Below are 22,639 nucleotides of genomic sequence, written 5' to 3' on the forward strand. Positions count from 1 at the left end.
ATCTGCCTGCTGCAGCGGAAACACACCAAACACACACACGTACAGGTGCCATCTGCCAGGGAACCTGCTTCATCTCAGGTAAAGGAGGTGGGCATAGCCATCCATCCGCCAGTACTCACGCTTTTGTGACTCGCTTCTCCCTGTTCGTAATGACTTGGTCTCTTCTGGACAAGTACGAGAATGGGGTGTGATTAGAGAGGGTAGGAAGGAGGGGAGTAGTTGGCCCCGTGGGGTGGAGGAACAAGACAGTCCCCTCTTTGTTCTTGGCCACAACCAAGTGAAATGCAAAGGGGGATTTGACCTCCTAAATTCTCTGTCTGCCTGCTGCAGGGGCTTCGCACCCTTTCTCTCTCCCTAGTTGCTCATCACTTATGATTTTTCTCCCACCCTCAGTTTCTGGAACAAATCTGGACCTAACCTAAAGCACAGGGTATTTAAGCAGCTCCCGTGTTCGAGACTCAGCATCTGGTGGGTCCTAACCTTGGACCCCACTCGAGGGAAATGACTTCTACCGTCATTTCTGCCCCTCTCTTCCCATCTGGGCAGCCTGTTGAGCACCGCATGCCTTTCCTTGGATGGGTCCTGCCTTACTCTTGCCGTTCCCCTTTCCTAATCCAATAGTGAGTGTCTGGTACACTGAACACTTTCCCCTTAATTTAATATGACTGGTGTCTCTATAAAAAGGAGAAATTTGGACAAATTTGGACACAGACACACACACACAGGGAGAATACCATGTGAAGATGAAGGTAGAGGAGATCAGGTGACACTTCTTCTGCAGGTCAAAGAATACCAAAGGTCATCATCAAAGCACCAGAAGCGAGGGGAGAGGCAGGGGACAGATTCTCCCTCACACTCCTCAGAACGAACCAGCCCTCCTGACACCTCCATTTCAGACTTTTAGCCTCCAGACCTGTCAGAAAAAAAGTTTTTGTTGGGAGAGTGGGATTGACATATACACACTACTATATAAAAAATAGATAATAAGGACCTACTGTATAGCACAGAGAACTCTACTCAATACTCTGTAATGGCCTATATGGGAAAAGAATCTAAAAAAGAGTGGATACATATATATATGTATAACTGATTCACTTTGCTGTACACCTGAAATTAACACAACATTGCAAATCAACTAGACTCCAATAAAAATTTTAAAAAAAGAAGTTTTTGTTGTTTAAGCCACTTAGTTTGTGGTCCTTTGTCATTATAGCCCTAATGGACCAATACAACGGCTGACTATGGTTATTCATACTAATTCATTTTCATGATTTATAGCTTCAGGGCTTTCCCATCCTCTATAGGACATATGCTTCTAGAATATTTCATTATAGTTTTATGAATCAAAATTCCACGAATGGGGATTTATAAGATTATAGGTGTGGAATGGCTCTTAGAGACCATCTTCTGGCAGATACAGAAATTGAGGCCCTGGGAGATGAGGTGACTGACTTCAGGTCACATAGGAAGTTTCATTTGTTTGTTTTTTTGTGCTACTTGCCCTTGGACTCTACCGGGCCACACTGATGTTCTCTTTTTTGGCCTATTTAGAAAAGAGTCTATCAATGGTATAGCTCTCTCTCCAGGAAGAAGCACATAGTGTCCTTTGTGTTAGGACCAATCCCTGCTCCGTTCTTTACCCGTGTTTGCTAGAACTCCGTGAGATGGACAGAAAATGCAGATCTCATTACTCTAGCACCAGCTACCGTGGACCTTTGGAGATCATCATGTTTCCATGCAATAAACTCCTCTACTGCCCTGGGAGAGAACTCTCTTAATTCCTATGTCCTCGGCCTTGAGATCTGATGGACTTTTCCAGCAATATGGTACTAGGTATGCATTGCTTTACTTGTAATGTAGCAATTAGTCTTTGAGGAAGCACATAAAGCCTCTTTTTCTAAGCATAACCTGAGAATGTCTGATGAGTTTGCAAGCAGCTCTTTGCAGGAAACCGCCCTCGGCAGGGAGCCCCTTTTCTTGTCACTTTAGCAAAGCTATATCGTAACTAACTTTTAAATCAGGCAGCCCCATGCCCTACTCATCTCTGGCCCAAGCACACCTTTCATATCTTTTGATCACACAATACCTTGCCTAGTTTGTCAGTTCTTTCTGTAGATCAAAAAAGTAGAAATGAAGAACAAATAATTAACAGATGACCTGACATCTCCCTAGCTTCCTGTTCAGTAATCTCCCGAACAAACTGTATGACCAAACTGTGTGAACAAGGTAACATCCTGAGGAAGGTCACGAGGAGTTGACAAGCCTGCACACAAGCTGGCACACAGTAGGGGATGATTAACTGAGATTACTTCCCTCCTTTGCCTTAAAACTTTCATGGCCAAGCAGAATCTTTGGAGGTGGTTTCTGGGGGATGCTCAGTCCACCATCTCCCCAGATTGCTGGCATTCTGATTAAAGGCACCTTTCCCTTCTACCGTTTGTGAGTATGTAATTGATTTTGTAAGCAGCGAGCAGCAAGACCCAATTCATTCGGTAACAATTCTCCTCTATTGACAATCTCTGAACAGAACTGCTAGGGGTTTTGGTTGTCTCCAGCCTGCAGTACAAATACTCCTGTTGGGCTCTCTGTGGAATGCATCCAGTGGCCAAGAATAGCAGCTCTGTGGTCCTGGACTGCAGAAGTCAGTGCTTGGAGGTCCAAGGGGGATGGTCAAGCAAATCTGGGGTTGAGATACTTCACTGTCCCCTCTGTTCTCAGGAAGCCCTGTGGGCTGGCTCCACACCACCTCACGTGGTTACCTGACCTAGTTAGTCACGTTATCAGCAAATCATTCACACCAAAGGCAGAGGAGATGTGTCCTCACACCTTCTCCTGCTCTTCTACACCCCCTAGGAATGGCCCGACGACTCCAAATCTGAAGCCAGATACTTCATACCTATTGAGTAAGGTATGAATTGGGTGTGAGGTTTTACAATTTTTCAATGGGCTAAGTTAGAGTAAAATATTGGCCTAAAATAAAAATCCATCAATTACAGTTTATTTCTGAGACTAGGGGAAAAACACATGTGCAAAAGCAAACTGTTAGGCTGCTGGTATGAAGAATGGAAGAGTCTTGCTCCAAACTGTTGTCTGACTGTTGAAATGTCACCATTGTTGTTTCATCCACGTATTAAAAATACACACACCCTTCCCTGGGGGAAATCTCAATGTAAGTTACTTACATCCTGGCATGACTAAGGGATCTGAGAGGAAGAAGGCTCTTTTCAGCTGAAGCCTAGGCAAGCTGGGCTGATGCTCGGTCCATGTTATGTATTCCGTACCTGTTCCTGCCTTCATCATCTACTAGATGGTAAGAGGCAACATCAAAGAAAGGGAGGCTGGGGACTGCCCTGGTGGCGCAGTGGTTAAAAATCTGCCTGCCAATGCAGGCGACACGGGTTCGAGCCCTGGTCCGGGAAGATCCCACATGCCGCAGAGCAACTAAGCCCGTGAGCCACAACTACTGAGCCCGTGTGCCACAACTACTGAAGCCTGTGCACCTAGAGCTGGTGCTCTGCAACAAGAGAAGCCACCACAACGAGAAGCCTGCGCACCGCAACAAAGAGTAGCCCCCGCTCGCCGCAACTAGAGAAAGCCCGTGTGCGGCAACGAAGACCCAACGCAGCCAAAAACAAATAAAATAAATAAATAAATAAAAGTGTTAAAAAAAAAAAAAAAGGGGGGGGGGAGGCTGGAGGGTTACAGATACATATTCCTGAAGCCACAACTTTACTATGGCCTGCTGCAAAATGAGAGGGACGTGGGAAGTCTGGACCATCTTTCATCTCCCGATTGCCTTGCAAGCCTGTGGGTGAAGGGACGATGGGTACCAGAAGGAAAGTCAGAAGAATATGTTCAATTAGTCATTACGTGTGCGTTAAACATTTCCTCTGGGGACTGCTCTGGTGGCCCAGTGGTTAGGACTCCATGCTTCCACTGTAGGGAGGTGCAGGTTCCATCCCTGGTCGGGGAACTAAGATCCCGCAGGCCTCGTGGCATGGCGCAAAAAAAAAAAAAAAATTTTAAAACAACAACAACAAAAATCTCCTCTGTGCACAGAACTTTACTACACACTGTTGGTATTTTAAAAATATCCAATATGTGGTTTCCTCATAGGTGAGGAAAGTAGGTGTAGGTGTGGCACCTACACTTTAGTCGGGGAGATAAGATGTCCGCAGAACCTCTCTTTCCGGAAGCCTTCATAAGGGTGGAGTGGTTCTTAGCTGCCTGAGAATACATGAATGCCTGGCAAGCACAGAAATGGTCTCCACGGAGTCACAAGGTCCTTTCCAAACACAGGAACCCTGAGACCTGCTGGATGTGAACATCGGTACCTGGAGGGTTGCCCTTCTCCTGAGACTTGGTCAACCAGTTGGGTCAGCTGACTCCAGGGTCTTTAAACGTTTTTTCCCAGCTACCCAAACAAACTCCTCCATTGGTTCAGCCACAAACCTAAGAGGGCCACATAACTCCTCCACCATTTTTTCTTTCTTTTGAGGGTATAATGGCTTGAAAATGAAGCCAATCTGCTCTTGGTATATTTGGGAATTTTCTACCCTTCTCAGAGTTCAGATTCTATCCAAAAGGGAAGAGACTTAGTCTCTCTCCCCAAAGATAGAAAGTGACCCAGACACAGGTAGCAAAGTTTAGAGATAGGAGCAAGCTTTTGGCAAGAGTGGAGCCAATGAGATTTCACTAGGCCGAGGAGAAAGTTGGATGAAGAAAGCAAAAGTTGTGTTACTTCACAACCTGGCTCGAGTTAGACCAAGACATTTTCCCTTTTAGGCAGGTTGGCCGTTCCTTATTCCCTTGGTGTCATTTACTCCCTAGTAACAAACTAATTATAACAGACCCATAACTCAGCAATTAAGAATAACTAACATATGTTCCTTTCCCAAGGGAGAATGAATCAAGTATCCCAGGCAGGATCCTTTTATCATTTTGTTAACTACACAGGAAGCAGGGAGCTCCTTTCATCCAAGCCGCCTTAAATATCACAGGGTCTGCTATATAGCCCGAGGCAGTAAATAGCTTCCATTTTGCACCAGATACATTTTGAGTTCTCTCTTTTTTTTTTCATTTAAAGACAAAAGAAAAACAGAAAGAAACTTAAAAGCAGCAGGAACAGCAGACTGTGCTGTCCTTACTCATCACCAAATTATTCCTTTTGTCCTGGCATTAAACAGTAGATGGCAATAAAGAAAGCCCCAGGAGCACAATATTCTTGGGATTGTATCAGGGTGGAAGATTAAACTCTTAAACCATTCAAGTTGTCTCTGCTCTGCCCGTCAACCAAGAGGCTCTTATTGTTCTGCACACTGTTTCAGAATGAAATATACTTCTGCAGTCGTAGAGAGAATTTATGAGTAGCTCCAGGCTTCCTGTCTGAAGAGTCTTCCTCTCAAAAAGAGGTAAAGGAGAGGGGAAAAAAACCCTACACTGAAAATCAAAATAGACTTGCTTGGTATGATTTTATTTAAGAAAACTTGATACCTGTGCAAAGCCCAGGTTGCCTGTTGTTGGTGTCTAAACTAGAACAAAAAAGAACTTTCCTATAAAATTCCTAGTGAAGCAAAACTCTCATAGAATCGAAATTACTCTTTTACTCTGAAGTGATGAGTCATTGTAATTGGGCCTCACGCCTAAGTGTAACCAGAAAATCCTCCAGCCTCATTTTGACTACAAAACTCAATTCTAATCAATCAGTTCCTAGCTTAAAATAACATGTCAAGTTCGGTAAAGATATTTGCAAATCAGTTTCTCTCTGCTTTGATCTAAATTTAAAGAAAAAAAGCTTTCAGGTTTTAGATGATAAATAATATTCTTGAAAGCTGGAAAGGAGATGCAATATCCCATAATACTCCTTGAAACAGAAGAAATTTGGAATTGGAATAGAAGATGGGTTTGCTATGGGCAGGGGGAGGAAGGGCAAGAATATTAAATAAGCTTCTTGGAAGGTCCAGGAGCTACGGACCACTGCAGTCCTCCAGGGGGTGCCCCCAGTGGAAGGAGGAAGCAAGATGAAAACCTTTAATTTCTACACGTAGGTCAAGTATTATCCATGTAAACACACCAGGAAACTACCATAGCTGACAGTTCCCAAATCAAGAGACGTGGTTCCCTATTGGAGACCCCAGATGTCCTGATTCCAGAATGAATGAGCACAGCTGGTTCACAAAGAGGCAGCCACTACCCCATGTGCTAGGAGTGCCAAAAGAGCTTTCTGTCCTCAGTGTCTCCCCCACTGCTTGCTTTGGCACCCTCCCTATAGTGTTGAAATTATCTGCATCTGAATTACTTATAGGTAATAAAAAAAAAAAAAAAAGAACTCAAGGCAGCTAGTGCCTCACTGTGAGACCAATGATACAGCTGTTGATAATTCTCTAGCCCCTACAGTACTGGTTCTGACTGTTGAGGTTGCTAAAGACTCTGTTGAAAATCATCTGCAACATAGGGTTCCTCTTTCTAGAAAAATGCACAGATGCAGGGAAGTTTGTATGTAAGTTCAGATGGTTCACAAATCTCTCGAAGTCCACCTATGAAGCCAACCCATCTCTCTGTTTCTCAGATTTGACTGCCCTCCCCTGTACTCATTCTCCACTTACACTCAATCTCACCTCCTCCATGAAGTCTTCCATGGTTTCCCCCATCTAAACACCTCAGCTCTCACCACCTGCACTGCTCGTTTGTGCTCTCTTAGAAGGTGTGTTTTCTTTTCATTCACTAGTGTCTTGTCTTCCTGAAGGATCATATGCTCCTTGAAAGCAGGTAGGTTGTGTTCTTCAATTTTGTATCTCCAGAGCACTGGGTAGGAAAGAAGGACTCTGTTATGCCTCTTACCCAATACACAATTTTTCCCCGCTATGATCAATTTCTGATAGATGCAACATTTTCCCGTAACATTAGAAAGCAGCAAATGACATGTTTTCCCCTCCTCTGGACAGAGACTGCCAAACCCAGGGGAGCATGAAGTGTGCTGGGGGACATTCAGCAGATGGAAGCTGACACTTTCCAAATAAACAATGAGTAAGTGATGTGTCCATGGAAAGTTTGCATTGCTAACTTCATTACCATCCTGAGGGCTCATCTCATGATTCAAACAGCTGGTGTTAAAAATGACCAGAAGTTCTGGAAACTCTTCCAGGTTAAGCCCCTGTTGACTCTTCTAATTGGGGCAATTTCAGTGTGGTCTGTCTTCTCCCCTCTTCACACAGGCCAGTGTGGATTTCATTTAAACTTCTTTCCAAGTTAGAGCTGCTACCAAACATTTACAGGGTCATCTTCCTCAAACCTTCCGAAGCATGGATCTACAGTGAGGTGATATCCTCTGTGACTTGCCTCCTCTTCCACCAATAGCAGTATACTTTTATTGTTAATATTAAAAGACAGTGTATGTTGGGATAAATAGCAAAAATAATATAAATAACTTTCAGAAATATGAGAACTTTTCATTTATTTTTTCCTAGGCTGATTTTGTAATTTAGTGGTTATGCACTTTGGTATCAGACCGAAAGGGATTTTAATACCACCAGCAGTATGAGGAAGTTACTTGACTTCTCAAAACCTCAGTTTCCTCATCTGTAAAATGGGAATAATTATGCCAACTTCATAGGTTTGTAGTAGGGACTGAGACGAAATCATGTATGCCACAATGTCTACCACATAGTAAGTACTCAGTGAATAAGTAATCCTAAATTCTTTGCTAGATGACAGCTAGATGATTTCAGAAGCTATGGGGTCATGCTGAAGTTGTTTAGTCTTATGTAGATCTGAAGCAGGCTTGGATTGCAACCAGAGGACTCATGCAATAACCTGCTAGGGCCTGTTTCTGAATCTCAACTGTGGACCACATCTGTTAAGAATAGTAATTTCTACCAGAGTGCTGATGTGTAAATTAAATCGGATTTTAGATAGAAAGCATCGAGCCTGCTGCCTAGTACACAGGAGGCACTCTATAAAAGCTAGTGCTCCCACCTGCAGCACTGTGACCAGCCAGGCACTAAGGATAGCAACTCCCTCTAAGGAGGCTTCTGTGAGAATGCAAGGAACCTTAGCTCCGTTTTTATTATTATTATTTTTTTCACAGTCCAAGAAATATTTTAATTTTTGTTCATTCTTTTCCAAATTACATTAAAATGGTCCCTTTTGCACTTAAGTGATTTTGTAAGAGATTTATACTCAATTTAAAATGCTAGATTATATTCCTAGCTTTTATGTTTATTTTTAATTAATATTTTTAATTGAAGAATAGTTGATTTACATTTTAGGTGTACAGCAAAGTGATTCAGTTATACATATGCATATATAAATTCTTTTCAGATTCTTTTCCATTATAGGTTATTACAAGATATTTAATATAGTTCCCTGTGCTATACAGGACCTTGTTGTTTATCTATTTTATATGTAGTACTGTGTATCTGCTAATCCCAAATCCCTAATTTATCCCTCCCCCCACTTTCCCTTTTGGTAACCATAAGTTTGTTTTCTGTGTCTGTGAGTCTATTTCTGTTTTGTAAGTAAATTCATTTGTATAATTTTTTTAGATTCCACATATAAGTGATATCATATGATATCTGTCTTTCTTTGTCTGACTTACTTCACTTAGTATGATAATCTCTAGGTCCATCCATGTTGCTTCAAATGGTATTATTTCATTCTTTTCTATGGCTGAGTAATGGTCCATTGTGTGTGTGTGTGTGTGTGTGTGTGTGTGTGTGTATGTGTATATATATATATATATATATACACCACATCTTTATTCATTCATCTGTCGATGGACTTTGAGGTTGCTTCCATGTCTTGGCTATTGTAAATAGTTAGCTCCCTTTTATATCCATCTATTTATTTACCATTTGCAGAGTCTTCATTCCTTCCTAGACATCTGTCTAGTATCATTCGCTCTTGGCCCTTGGTTCTTTTTTTTTTTTTTTTAATTGGAGTATAATTGCTTTACAATGTTGTGTTAGTTTTAAAACACATTTTTATTTTTAAAATAAATTTATTTATTTATTTTTGGCTGCATTGGGTCTTCGTTGCTGCGTGTGGGCTTTCTCTAGTTTTGGTGAGTGGGGGGCTACTCTTCGTTGCGGTGCATGGGCTTCTCATTGCGGTGGCTTCTCTTGTTGCGGAGCATGGGCTGTAGGCACGTGGGCTTCAGTAGTTGTGGCACGTGGGCTCAGTAGTTGTGGCGGATGGGCTTAGTTGCTCCGCAGCACGTGGGATCTTCCTGGACCAGGGCTCGAACCCATGTCCCCTGCGTTGGCAGGCAGATTCTTAACCACTGCACCAGCAGGGAAGTCCCCCCCTTGGTTCTTTATAATTCTTATAATGCAGGTCTGCTGGCAATAAATTCTCTTAACTTTCATTTGTCAGACATGTCTTTATTTTACCCCCTCTCTTAAAGGAACTTTTTATTGGATATAGAATTATAAATAATTTGACTTTTGTTTCAACATTGAAAAGATGTCTTTTCATTGTCTTCTGGCCTCTGTTTCTGACAAGAAATCAGTGGTCATCCTTATCTTTGTGTGTAAGTAATGTGTCCTTTTTTCTGCCTGCTTCAAGACCTTCTCTTCATCTTTGATTTTCAGCAATTTTACTTGATATGCTTGTGTGTGGTTTTTAAAAATATTTTTTCCTTTTGGAATTTGCCAAGCCTCTTGGATCTGTAATATTTTTCATCAATTTTGAGAAGTTTTGTCATTATTTCCTCAAAATATCTTTTTCTGCTCAACATTAATCTCTTCTCTTTCTGAAGTTCCAATTACGTGCATGTTAGACTGTTTGATATTCTCCCACAGGTCCTTTGAGTTTCTGTTCAGTTTTCTTCAATCTTTTTTCTCTTATTTCTTCATATTGAATACTTTCAGTTAATCCATTTTCAAGTTTACTGATTCTATTTTCTTGCCATCTCCAATAAACGATTAAACCCATCAGTGAATTTTTCATTTCAGCTGTATTTTTCAGTTCTAAAATTTTGATTTCCTTCTTTTTTTTAAAGTTTTTATTTCTCTGCTGGGATTTCCTATCTCTTCATTTGTTAGACCCTGTTTTTTCTTTCCTTCTTTGCACGTATTTTCATTCAGTTCTTTGAACCTATTTATCATAGCTGATTGAAAACCTTTGTCTACTCAATCCAACATCTAAGCCACTTCAGACTGGTTGGTACTGACTGCTATTTTTTTTGGTTCTGGATCACATTTTCCCACTTTTTAGTTTGTCTCGTAATTTTTGATTGAATACTGGATATTTTGAATAGTATGTTATAAAGATTCTGAGCTCTGTTATCTTCCTCTGAAGAGTGTTAATTCTTGTTTTAGAAGGCAGTTCAGTTACTGGCTGATCACCTTTAACTTGCATAAGCTTAGTCTGGTACTTTGTTATAGAATCTGTGGAAAGCACAAGGTATTTCCCAAGCTCCTCTACCCTGATAGGCCGCAATCTTCAAATTCTGTCTCCCCTGAGATTTTGTCAGGGTTTAGTTTTAGGCTTTGTTAATGCAGGTCTGGAATAGGTCTTACTATAGTGCATGTGTTGATCCTCGGACCAATCCTACCTACCTGTTTTTGAAAATAAAGTTTTATTGGAACACAGTCATGCTATTCATTTACATATTGTCTAGGACTGGTTTTGTGCTACCATGGCAGGATTGAGTAGCTGCAATAGAAACTGTATGGCCTGCACAGGCAAAAATATTTACCATACAGTATGTCCCCTACACACGAACCTTCAAGTTGCGAACTTTCAAAGATGCGAATGTACGTTTGCATGTCCAGTCACGTAATTTAGTTCACGTGTCTGGCATACATGTCACACATATATGTGACAACCACCTCTACAAGTGGTTGTGGTTTTGTATACTTTACTGTACAGTACTGTACAGAGTACAGTAATACAGTATCTTTATTTCCTGCCTGTTCACTCGGTGCCAGACCCTGTATGCCAGCTGTTGTACTGTACTACTGTACTTTCCAAGGTACTCTACTGTAAGATTAAAAGTGTTTTCTTTATTTTTTGTGTTTGTTTTTCATGTATTATTTGTGTGAAAAGTATTATAAACCTATTACAGTACAGTACTATATAGCCGATTGTGTTAGTTGGGTACCTAGGCTAATTTTGTTAGACTTAACGAACAAATTGGACTTACGAACGCTTGCTTGGAATGGAACTCGTTTGTATGTAGGGGACTTACTGTATTGCCTTTTACAGAAAAAGTTTACTGAATCCTGCTTTAGAGTATAGTCTTTACTCCTATGAAAAGTTCTTTCTGGTGTCTTAGTTGGATTCCAGGGGTGTTAACAAAGTGTTACTGAGACTTTGGGTTCAAAAGTCCAAAGTCTTTGGGAACTGCTTTTCCACCAGCATTGCTAGTAACTGTTCATTTTCAACCCCATAGTAGCTGCTATCTGATGAGCCCCTGATGGTCTCTTCCTGTACATTTACAGCCCAGTTCTCAGTCGTGGTCTCATGAGGGACCCCCTCCCCCCTGACCCCTACCCCATACAGACTGTTGGGAAGCCCTTTCTGCAGATCTTCCTCTTTGCTGATGCCCTATTCTGTAGATTCCAGTTGTTTCAGCTCTGCTACATTCTGTTCTCTGTCTCTTCATCTCTACGTCCAAGAACTGCTTGGACTTCAGTGCTGCAGTTAGACACTTGTCTCCCAGTAGAGAGCTGGATGATTTGGGGATTTACCTTTAAGTTTTTGTCTGTCAGGGATAACAGTGTTGGGCTGCCTCTGGTCCATTGCCTATAAACGGCTGCCTCAAATATTTTCACCCAGTTTCATAGTTGTTTACGGCTGGAGGACTAGTCTGGTACCAGTTACTCCATCATGGCTAGAAGTATAAATCCCTCTAGTTCTTTTGAAAACCTTATCACCCTCTTGGCAGATGATAACTTTCAGAGTCTGTGGCCCCATTTCTCATTGCTCTTCCAACTCTCAGCTTAATGCATTTCTCTTCTTCAAAAAGAAGCCAGGTTCTCTTAGGGATCTGCTAGTAATTTTCTATTTTCTCTCCCAGGGACATCTGCAGTTCACAACCCATTTGCAAAATAAACCAACCAACACCCCCTGAATGCAGTGAGGGATAGGGCCCTTTTAGACTCTGGTAACTAGCTCCACCCACTACCTTTTGTTCCCTAGGATGACTCAGGACGATGCTCACTCACCCTTCATGGTTATGGGGTTTCAGAATGATCCTTTACAACAGAAAATTGTATTAACATTAATCTGAATGCACATTTCCATGTACGGAAGAAGAGGAATTGGCCACAGGCTCACATACCAAACAATCAATAGGTAACCCAGTCAATTCTCATCATGACAAAGGAAAGAGGGAAAGTAAACATTTATGGAGAAACAGTGATGGGTCAGGCACTCTGCTAAGCACTTTCACGTATATCATGTCATTGAATTCTTACTGCAACCTTGAAGAGATGGTATTACTATCCCCATTTTGAAGAAACAAAAAACGGTAGGCTTGGAGAGATTAAATAGTTTGTGCCAGCTCACGTCAGTCTCTGGTGAAGCCCTGAAGCCAGGGATGTCTGCATGACTTTGGAATTCTTTTCCAGAGAACAGAGAACCACACCAAAGAGGAGACCTGGCCTCTGCCTTCGTGCACGATTTACAGGGCTAACCGTTTGTGACTTACTCTTTTAAATCTGTCCTTGGTTTAAACTGATTTTACTTGCATACAAAGGTTGAGGGAAGTGGAAACAGTACACAGTATGATTTTCCTTAGACTGAAATTAGCCTATCTGCCTCGAAGAGGAGGAGCTAAGAATGGAAAGAGTAGAAGTGTTAGTTTAGGAAGCCAAATTTTCACTCACCCTTCTTTGTATTTATTTTTTTAAATTTATTATTGTTAAGTATAGTTGATTTACAATGTTGCGTTAGTTTTTGGTTCACTCACCCTTCTTTGATCTTAATATTTCTAAGCACTAACATCAATTAAGCACCTTCTGTTTGCCCCTGTCCTAAGTATTGGAAACACATCTAATTAAATTCCCTCAGCGAAACTGTGAGGTGTGTATTACTGTTTTGCCTCATCTTCACATTACAATAATAAAGTCTAAGGAGATAAGCAGTTTCTAGCAGACGGTAATTAGCAGACTCAGAGTCTCACCCAGACTATAAAACTTCAGTCTGTACTTCCAACCCCTATGCTGTACTCATTTCCAACTGCCTCTGTCCTAAACAATTTGATTCCATAATCCCAGAATTCTTGAAATTAGAAATAATTCCTAATAGTCTTGACCTCTTAGCCTCCATACCCCAAACTCTCTTCCTAGACAATGGCAAAGACTTTGAAATAGGTTTGGGTTCAGATCCAGACCTTGGTACCCTCTATAAAATTGAGGAAAATGGGGAATTCACTGGGGGTCCAGTGGTTAGGAGTCTGCGCTTCCACAGTAGGGGTCCCGGGTCCGGGAACTCTCCGTCTAGCTGAGGTGCAGCAAACAAACAGACAAAAAAAGACCCTGAAGAAAATCATTCCTCTTTTGTCAGGGCTGTGAGGGTTAAAAACTTGTGAGCACAGAGACGGTGGTCAAATGTTCATTACTTGTATGATTACAGTAATAAGCAAGCGTCCTGAAGATACAACTATGACCCTCTATTTTATCTACCCCCGGCTGATATGCGCGAGTGACTCTGCTCTCAGATAAAAGACCTTCATGTTTTATGGAATAAGGCCGCCTAATCGCTCAAGAACAAAGATAAGGCAACCAACCACACACAGCTAAAGAGCAGTCCTGCCCTCCACAATGCCAAAGTAAATAATACAAAGTAAATAATACATACAGCCTGCCTTGGGGGCTGTGCAAAAAACCCATGGGGAAAATGTAAAGTCAATTGTGTAAGTCTGATAAGAAAAGCAGAAACGCTGATTCCTGGAACAGAGAGAAGAGCTTTAAACCGCGAGAGTACGGATCTTATTCCAAAGAGCTTCGAAGATGAGCGATTAATATCGAGCCCTGTTCAATCGACCAGCAAAAAGTGAAGCAAAGGCTCGAGAGCCTGGAAGACCAGACCAACCGGATAGAAGTGGAATAGTGGAGAAATGGGATCGCGAGCCTGGAAATGCTGGGGCTGCGTGCTCCACCCTCTTGCCCCCTAGCGCCCACCTCCGCTCCAGCAGCTCGCGCTCTCTGCTGTGGGCACTGCTGCTTGGTTTAAAAGGATCCGGCTAATCTGGAAGGGCTGGGCAGTTTAGGATACAGTGAGGACAGTACGCGTCGCCCGTGGATACCCAAGAAGAGAGTCTACCCACACCCTGCTCAAAAAGTGTAGGGTCACCCTGGTCCTCAGGCCTGGCGCTTGGGCTGCGGCGTCCGTATTAACGAGGGACTGTAATATAGGCAATACAAGTTCTTTTAGGACCGGCTTTTTCGTTCCACCCACAGCCCTCATCTCGCTGTTCCGCCTCGGGAAGCTGCCATCAGGCAGAGTAGAAACTCCCCAAAGTTCCTTAAAAGCCAAACCACTAAGAGGTTCCAGAAGAAGGGGTGTGTGTGTGTGTCCGGGCTCGTTACTGCAGCATTTTGCACAAAACAGCACACGTTTTCCAGGTTGTTTCCGGTGCCTGCGGCAGTAACCCGTGTGGCGAAAGGGTGGGGCACTAGAGAAAACAGAGGGTCTGGGAATGGCAGAGGAATTCTCTATAGGGAAATCGCAGAAATAACTTTTAAAATGGTCAGGGAAGATGCTTCTGGCAAATCACGGAGGGAAGTAATTAGATGGGGAGAGGGACAGAGTCCAGGGAGTTTCTCGATGTCAAAATGCAAAAGCTAGAGCATTAGTGTAAGAGCGCACGGGAGACCCGGGGCTTGGGGAAGCCCTTTTCCCCTTCCGCGCACCGTTTGCCAAACTGTGAAACAAATGGATTGCTCCAAACAGCCAAATCTGAGGCCCTTTTGGAGTCAAGAACACCTTTAGAAGGCAATGAAAGTTCGGTATTTTCTCCCGAGAAACGTGCCAGTGCACGAACACACATCAGGTGGGGCGCATTCTCAGGGGGTTCCTGCACAGCCCCCCAGCTGGCCTACGATGCAGAGGAGGGGCCCTGGACGATAGCTGGGACGCCTCCCCTCTGCTAACGGGAAGAAGAGGGGGCGCGCTCGCGCGGCGGCGGAGGAGGAATGACTCAGCATCCTTCCGTGGCCGGGAACGCGGGAGGGGGGCAGGCACCGCCCTGAAGACGAGCTCCCCTGCACTTGGCGTTTTGGGGTGGCACCCCTAACTTCGATGTCTCTTTTGACCAAGGAACGTCTCTTCTCCCTCTGGCCCTGCACGCCGCGGGCTCCGGGTGCAGCCTCCCGGATCATCCACGCTGCGCCCCTGGGTCCGATGCAAACTGGCTGGCCCCGCCCTGCTGCAGTCTGCACCCCGGGTCACTAAAGGGGAGTTAAAATACACTACAAATGCCCCTCTTGTTCGAGGGATTGCCCTTTACCCCTCTGCGGCGCCCCCTGGCTTGTTCTCCCTCCCACCCGCCTGCTCTCAGCTCTTTTTTTTCTAGAAAAGTTGCAGCAGTATTGAACTTGTGCCCGAAAGGATGCTGCAACGGCAGCTTGCCGGGGGCCCGCGCAGGGGAGAAGGCTTGGGTACCCACGCAGGCCTCCCACCCGGCTGGAAGGGGGAGGTAGTGTGAAACAAAGATTTCTCGCACATATTTTGCACGGAACAGCGCAATGATGGGGACCCCAACTCACTGCACAAACGGAAGGCGACGCCCTAGGAGGCCGGTCCTCGCCTTGGGCATCTGCTGTCCCCGCTTCGGCGCGCTGCTCCGTCTCACCAGCAGAGGCGCTGTCGCAGCGGGCAAAGCGCTGCCCCAGGAGTGGGCCGCCGACAATGCTGCGGCCACGAGTTCTTCTAAAGAAGGGAGGCCGCCAGCGTGGCACAGAGCGTTCTTTGTACAACTGCACGGCTTCAGGGAAGAGGGAACCTGAAAAGCTTTTGCAAAAGAAAGGCCCTGGAGACAAGTAGTTAAGTCTCTCTTTTTGATTTTCATTGGTTGTCAGGCTGAAAGTTTAATTAGCCCAGTTAATAGAAAATATCGTATGTAAGTAAGGGCCACGTCTTTCCTTCTAAATTATGACACTTTGTATCCCAACCTATTTAAATATTTATCCCAAATTCTTGGTGCAGCCAATAATCTATAGAAAAAGTCTATTAACTCCTTTCCTATCCAGATCCATGTGTGTCCCCCTTCCCCATTCTGGTGACTTGTTCTTCCTTTCTTTTAGGGTGCGATCTCAGGCCTCATGACACCCCTCCACCACCCCTCCAAGTTGCCTTCTAATGCTTTGTATTGTTTCCTTCGCCCTATGCCTAGCAGGGAAAGGGTGATTTATTCACTCATTTTTACATGCATTGGGCATTCCCTTTGCAATCCATACCCTCAAGTCCTTTTTAAATATAGAAATGTGGATTTTTTTTTTTTCTGTCACTATCTTGGGTATTCTGTGGTGCTATGATTGTTTTCATTCCTTTCTGCCTTGAATTGGTTAATCGAAGACTCTTCTTTCCTGTGTCTCTATGGAAAGGTTGCCTAAGGACATAGCAGAACTATAAACTAAATAAATGGGTGTCAGTGACAAAGCAGATTCTCAGTGCTTGGGAGAATCGTAATGAGACAGAACTTGGGCCTCTGGCGAGACCTGCCAATGAGATAATGTCTCTGGCAGAAAAGATGAACTTGGGCTGTAACCTGTTAATGGCCGGACCAACCTCAGATCTCTTTGTGGACTTTCGCTGGCACAACTCTGAGACACATTGGTGTCTGCTTTCTCCTGATGCCGGTCTGATCAAAAGATGTGCCATTTGAGTACAGTCAAGTTGCAAATTTGACCCATCAGAATGTATACAGTTCAAGAGAGACCAGGCACCTGGGTCATAGGCAGACATGTAAGCCCTTTGCCAATGCTACACAGTAAAGACGAAGTACTGCAGAAAGGACTCCGGGCTTCTAATACGCCTCCCTTTAGCCTGAAATATGCCTGAAGACTTTGGAGAACTGGTCCAATTATCTCCTTTTCTGAATAGGAAACAAGAGCCAGGAAAATTAAGGGGCTTGCTAAATTTATTTAGTTCTAGCTTTAGAACCTAAGACTCTCCGTTCTTTGTGCTGTGTCTTTTCTACTACTCAGTTTTTTCTTTCCCAATTATGGCCCAGGATGCTCTTTTATCTCTCTCTCTCTGTCTCTCTTTCTGTCTCTCTCTGTCTCTCTCTCACACACACGCACACATATCTTTGGGAAGATTGATGCACTAATATTTTTTAACCCTCTCTTTTAATACTTTTAATAGTTAAGGAATGTGAATTCTTTTACTATATTACAAGTCAGTAAGTTAATCATCAGGAAATGTCTTGAAGGAAGGAAAGAGTTGCACGGGGGTGGGAGTGGGAGGGGTCGTGAAAAAATCGCCGCAGTGGAGCCTCTTGGGTATCCAGTTGACCTCTCAGGGCAACTGGGGGCAGCTGGTAGGTCAAGAGTCAGGAAGACCGTCCTGTCTAATGTGCAGTCTGGCTGGAGAGCAGACACATAGCAGTCCCCGTTCCAGTCTGTGTACTGCTCAGACAATTGCTTTAGACACGCTGAGATGAACTGCTTATGATCCTTCACCCATCTTGTCTCCCTTCTGGCCGCTGAGAAGTGGAGTGGTGGAGTGGGCTGTCATTATGCGGCAGGGAGCTACACACTTAGCTAAACAGCCCTAGCTCTCAATTTAAACTGTCTGAGTGTCTGACATTTTAATCCATCTAAAAGCTTTCTTCAGAAATGAGCCGGCTGCTGGCGGTCACTTGTCAGCTTTAAGGGGGTGAGCTGAGCTAAGAGGCGCTGCCGGAATGAACGCAGTTGTGTCTAGGTTTGCAAAGTGGGAGCTACGCAGAGCAGCTGCGGTGGGCCGACGAGGAAAATGGCAGTTGGGCTTCAAGTTCTAAATCTCCATGCTGACTTTTTCCTAGTCCTTTGTGTACTTTTACATTGTTTTGACGAATTAGAGTTTTATGGGCAATAATGCGCTGTCAGCCATGCGACTTTATGGAATCAAAGAGAGACTAGGGGAGTCTCTCATAATTTAAGAAATAGGGGCACTCTGACCACTTACTTTTTCTTTCTTTTTAAATAATAAGCATAAAGGCAGTACACCACTAAATCAAAGATGTTTATCCCATAGTCATGGCTCCTGCAGTCCCCTTGGGTCTTGTAATGTCACCCCTCTGGCTAAAAGAATACATTTGCCCCTGAATTTTTACCATACTTCCGTGCTTTGTAATGCATAGGTTGTATTATGGGAGGAGAAGGGAAACAAATAAACCAAGTTGAATGTATAATATGGCCATTAAATTTGTTCAGATTTGGTTTGGGCTAGAAATGTTAAACATAAAAGCCCTTTGATGATTTTGTGCTTTCAAACATAGAACCAGAGACTCAATATACTTAATTATGACTGTCTCCAGAAAGAACATTAAGAAATGAAGATTATGTGCATCGGGAGCAGCACAAAGAGAAGGGAATATTCAAATCAAATCTTTTTTCTATATATTTTTATTTTAGTAAAAATGCCACTTTTAAGAAGTGAAAGATTTTAATTAAGGAATCTAATTAAAGAGTTTGGGAATATAATCCATAAAAATACTGACTCACTATGCTGTACACCTGAAACTAACATTGTAATTTAGCTATAATAAAAATTTTTTTTAATTAAAATAAATTTTAAAGTGTTCGGATGTCCTGTTAATTAAGAGGGAAAAAAAAAGCCAAATAAGGTAGAAATAGATTTTCTCTTCCCTGTTAATTCTTCATACAGCAAATTGTCAATTTGGTTCTAATACATCCTAAAAAATGGTATATCCTATTCAAGGCAGTTCAAAGCAAGTTTGTGGAATTGTCAAGATTTTTTTTTATTTTTGGAGTTCCCTGGCTCTTCCAATCTGTCCTTCTTCTGCCCCTTATTCCCTCACATTCTTCCCGTCACCCAGCCAAAACTTTTCTCTGGAAGGAATCTGATAACAGTCACTTACACCTTCATGGGTACATACATCAAAATAGAAAGTCCACCAGGGGCAGTGACATTTTAAGACATATCTGAGTTTGAAATGAAAAGGCTTGTATTTCAAAATACAAAATATTCTGAATCATAAGAGGAAATAGAGAAGGTATTTGGGAAGCAGAAATTCCTTCCAGAACACCTTGGAAATAACCCAGGCTGGGCAAGTGATGGAGATGTGGTCTCGTCTGATGACAAGTTATTATGAATGCATGGCTATATCTGTGTAGCTGTTAGGAGCCTGGGTGCTGGTGTCAGAGCTGCACAGTCCCCATTCTATCCTGTACTCATTGTATGAATTTGGGCAAGACTCTGTCTTCTTATTTGTAACAAGTTGCTCATAATGGTGCCAACACCATCCAGGCTGGTGGGAGGATGAGAAAATATCCTGCATGCTTAGCACAGTGTATAGGGCATGGTCAGCCCTCAGTACATCTTAACCATTATTATTTTTCCTGTGACAAGTAAACACAAACCTAGGCTTTAGGAGACTAGGCTTCCTGTTTATATACTTATTTTGCCTGGTTTTTATTTCTTGAAGAATTTTCCCTGGCAGGGGATTTCCCTGGTGGTGCAGTGGTTAAGAATCCACCTGCCAATGCCGGGGACACGGGTTCAGGCCCTGGTGTGGGAAGATCCCACATGCCGCGGAGCAACTAAGCCCGTGGGCCACAACTACTGAGCCTGCGTGCCACAACTACTGAAGCCTGTGTGCCTAGAGCCTGTGCTCTGCAACAGGAGAAGCCACCGCAATGAGAAGCCCGCGCACCGCAATGAAGAGTAGCCCCTGCTTGCCTCAACTAGAGAAAGCCCGTGGGCAGCAACAAAGACCCAAGGCAGCCAAAAATAAATAAATAAATAAATTTATTAAAAAAAAAAAAAAAAAAAAAAGGATTTTCCTTGGCGGTCCAGTCTTACTCTGCGCTTTCACTGAGGAGGCCCGGGTTCGATCCCTGGTTGGAAAACTAAGATTCCACAAGCTGCACAGCAGCCAAAAAAAAAAAAAGTTGTTTTTAAAAAAAAAAAGTTTCAAGTCATTTGGAAAATATCATTACAGTGTCCTCAGTGCTTCTGCCTGTAACTGCAGTAAATTACACTCTAGGGAAGGACCTTAAGGTTAGGGAAAGAACAGAGGGCCTTAATCTTGCCAGGCTGGAATTTAAAGCCGTGTAGCTGCCATTACTTTTATTCACCCTCCCTTAATTTCAAATTCAGCACACATTATTAAGTGCCTGTTTACTGAGGCCCTAGGCTAGGAACATTACTTTTCTTAACCATCACGCAGTAATGTAAGACCCAAGGCAGCCAAAAATAAATAAATATTTATTTATTTATTATTGTCTGGACTTTTTAAATGAGGAAACCAAGCTTAATAAGAGCTGAGGTCCTTGTCTAAATCACCCAGTAGTATTTGGTTAAGACCGAGAATTTAGGCATTGTTTTCTTTAGATTGAAATCTAGTCATTGATTTTTTTAAGGTTCTCTTGGAAGACCAGTTCCCAGTTTGGAATAATTGAGTTTTCCCCAATCTTTTAGTTCTCAAAAGAATATAAACGATCTCTCATTGTATCATATCCAAACACAGGAGGGAATACATGGCAGAGTGTGGTACCGCATTAAGTTGGCTCCAGATGGTTTAATAGAATGAAAACGCCCCTAGATGCCCGAAGTTACCAGCGGATGGAGATCTATGGAGATCTAGGTGCGTGCTCGAGTGCGCATGCTGAGGTCTTGCCTAAGTCTCAAAGGGGAGGGAAAGGTACACATTTATCTCGGCTTCTTGAGGGTGGGGAAACTGAGTCTTTGCTCATTTGAAAACAACTTCCAAAGCAAGCAGGAGTTAATACAAAAGGATTGGATTCGTTGGGTTCAGGCAGTGTGTGTGTGTGTGTGTGTGTGTGTGTGTGTGTGTGTGCGCGCGCGCGTGCGCGTTCGCACCCGCGCACGTATACTTCTTTTAATAGGTAATCACAAAGATGTATCTTATCTCAGCGTGAGGCAGGACATCCTGAATGTAAAAGCCATAAAATGAATTGCAAAGGGAAAATACTTGTCCATTTATAAGTTAATTATTTGCCACAAATATAAGAGGAGCTTTAGAACTTGATAAGACATAAGCTAGCAATCCAAAAGAGAAGGGCGAGGACGCAAATGCACTATTTCCAGAAAAAATGTACAATGGCCAAAAATTAAAACAAAACAAAAAACCACTGTTTAGCATCCTATTAATCAGACAGCTACAAGTCAAAGCAGTGATAATATGTCCTTGGACTATCAAATAACAAAGATTTAAATAATGATAATGTTCAATATTAATGAAGATCTGGAGAATTGGCTGTTGTCACACACTGATGGAGGGAGTGTGGTCTTAAAAATTGTTCATATACACGGAACAAAATAAGGTATAGGGACATATTTTCTGTTTTTGGTCACACTGCATGGCATGTGGGATCTTAGTTCCCCGATCAGGGGTGGAACCCACGCCCCCTCCATTGGAAGCGCACTGTCTTAACCACTGGACCGCCAGGGAAGTCCCAGGGACATATTTTAAGGAAATATTACAATAAGGGACAAAAATTTATGTATAGGAATATTTATTGCCATATTATTAATACTAATAAGAAACTGGAAATCTATTCACATGTCCAATAAGATGAGATAAACACATTATAATTCATACATGTGAAAGAATATTAAGAAGTTTTTCAAATGAGTCGTGGAATATTTAATGACTTGAAAGTATGCTTTTAAAATATATACTGTTCAGTAATATTACATAGACATGATCCCAAATTAGGTAAAATGTTCCATGAACATGTATGCATGCGTTGAAAAGTCTGGAACAGAATATGCTAAGATATTAACAGCAAATTTCTTCGGCGATTTTCTAAGAATTTAACTAGTGTAAAATTGCTTTGGCTTTTCTGCACTAGGCATGTTTGACCCTGAAGCCACCCCCACCCACCTCCTCATTCCCCCCTCACCATCCTTTGTAACTTTGAAAGAGTCTGGAAGGATCTTCATGACCATTCACTTAGTTTTTATTAGGCATGTGTATGTGTGTGACACCTACACCAGCTTCTGATCTGGGCCTTATTTCTGGGTCAGAGAGCTGGCTGCCTGTTTGTTTTTGTTTTTTTTTTTCTTGCTGTTGTTGGTTTTGTGCCTCAGTGGGGCATTCATTTTTCCAGATTTTTACTATTGAGCTTTCTAGACAAGAGACCTGATGAAGTCTTCATTTAGAGGGCTTCTCTGGAGGCGGTTGTGTATTTCCTTTGTCCTGAGTCTCTGCTGAGAGAAAGTGGTACTTTCAGCTACAGCACACACAACTGGCTGTCTGCTGTCACTGAAGTCATAACTAATAGCATCCTGTGATTACATGTGTTGGGATTTTTCTGCCTTCAGCCTCATTTGCTCTAAGTATACTTTGTGAATTTTAAGAAAGGCTTATGACATCATAGAATGTCAGACATATGATGAAACACCATCTCTATAAAAGAAACCTATATAAACATTATAAAAATCTCAGGTTATATGCTTTACTGAGAACCACTCTCAGCCTCGGAAACTACTATCT

The 22,639-nt window shown here is 42.7% G+C and overlaps 1 long non-coding RNA gene across 1 annotated transcript in view; it reads right to left on the minus strand.

Annotated features, from left to right (window-relative positions):
- The window catches only part of LOC309633710, a 156,445-nt gene extending 134,628 nt beyond the window's left edge, over nucleotides 1–21,817 (minus strand). The window contains exons 1-2 of the long non-coding RNA XR_014247677.1: nucleotides 15,717–21,817; nucleotides 735–913 (exon numbers count right to left, since the gene is read on the minus strand). This is a non-coding gene — a long non-coding RNA (uncharacterized lncRNA). The remainder of the gene's footprint in view (nucleotides 1–734; nucleotides 914–15,716) is intronic.
- Between the last annotated feature and the right edge of the window lie 822 nt (nucleotides 21,818–22,639).

The sequence above is a fragment of the Balaenoptera borealis genome (assembly GCF_965194805.1).
Source record: "Balaenoptera borealis genome assembly, chromosome: 8".
Classification (NCBI taxonomy): domain Eukaryota; kingdom Metazoa; phylum Chordata; class Mammalia; order Artiodactyla; family Balaenopteridae; genus Balaenoptera; species Balaenoptera borealis.